The following is a 1,613-nucleotide window of genomic DNA, read 5'->3' as shown; positions in this document are numbered from 1 at the left end:
TGGCCTACACCAATGAAAGAGCTTTATTTTCTATTAGAACTAGTAGATGAATATACACTAACTTACTTTGGTACTACAGGCCCCAGGCTAAGAACCAATTTCTCCTTCTCTATTTGATGAGCAAAGAAACAATGTGCTCCATGCCAATGAATCTGCTAGTAAACCAACTTATGAGGGACAAAATGCAAATAGAGAAAGAGAATTTAACTCGTTGCTATATCATTTCCCCTCTCCAGATGCCTCTGGAAACTGACAGAACAGAGGAAAAATTTAGAGTAGGAGGCAGATCTAGGGTAGGAGAGAGATATGGAAGGAGATCTGCTTATCTCTTCCATGGAGGAAAAGAGTGAAGTCTTCCTATTTAGACTACTCTTCCATAACTTTTTGAGCCTTGTGGCACAGTAGTTAAACTGCAGAACTGCGATTAAGACTCTGCTCACAACCCAAGTTCAATCCTGAACTCAGGTACCTGGCTCAAAGTTGACACAACCTTCCATTCTTCTGAGGTTAGTAAAATGAGTGCTCCGCTTATGGGGGGAGGGCAATGTGTAGCATGCATAATTAAATTTTAAACCTTCCAGACCACTACTCTTTAAACACTGCGGAGAGGTATATAAGCAGAACACTTTGCTTCGCTTTTTGAGTAATATTTAATTTCGCCCTGACTTGTGTCCTAATGGTTTAGTGCTTAAAGAGGTCTTTCTACTAACTGTCATAAATTAGGGTCCTGTACCTATTTACAAGAGGCTTCTGAAACTCTTAACAAAAACAAAAAACTAATTGAAAAACCCACACTGTATAACATGGCAATTCACGAAGGCTTTCACAGCCGGGATCTAATGGTTGTTGTGGGTTTTTCAGGCTCTTCTGCTGAAGGTTGTTTTTCCTAACGTTTCACCAGTCTCTGTGGCCAGCATCTTCAGAGGACAGGAGTAGCACATAAAGGGTTCACCAAATTAAATAAAGTGATGTTAAGAATGTTTCCTAATGACATTTTTGGTGCAATAATCCTGTCCCCTTCACAGAGCTTTACACCACAAGTGATGAGATTAGTGGTTTCAGTTAGATCTAGTTTTCCATAGGACTATAGCCTTACAGTGCTTCCAGAAAAGAGCACCATAAGGCTGCAATCCTATATAAAACTAGGATGCAGTTAAGACCACTAATTTCAATCAAGCTAGCATTCTTCTCTCTGCATATTATCAGAAGGTACACTGCAGTTCTAGGGTTATGAATGGGGATATTTGCTTTCAGTATCTAAAAAGCTCTTGACTTCATGACTGTGCTGTAGTAATCTCTAATGCATTCTCTGCTCATATATGTTTCTGGGCCCAATTGTAAAACATTTTCCAACTTTCCTTAATATACATTCTCGGGTTCTCATGTAGTGTCTCTGATAAGCTATCCATTTCCGCAATACAGTGGTGCCCCGCATGACGAAGATAATCCGTTCTGTCAAAATTGCTGTACAGCGAAATCATCGTCATGTGGAAAAAAAACCATTGGAATGCATTGAAAACCAGTTAATGCATTTCAATGGGGAAATACCTCATCGTCCAGCAAAGATCGCGCATAGAGAACCGCCGATCAGCTATTTAAAATCGCTATCTTCC

The sequence above is a fragment of the Pogona vitticeps genome, chromosome 6, assembly GCF_051106095.1.
Source record: "Pogona vitticeps strain Pit_001003342236 chromosome 6, PviZW2.1, whole genome shotgun sequence".
In the NCBI taxonomy this organism is placed as follows: domain Eukaryota; kingdom Metazoa; phylum Chordata; class Lepidosauria; order Squamata; family Agamidae; genus Pogona; species Pogona vitticeps.
The sequence above is the reverse complement of the archived record's forward strand: the minus strand, read 5'-3'. Positions refer to the sequence as shown.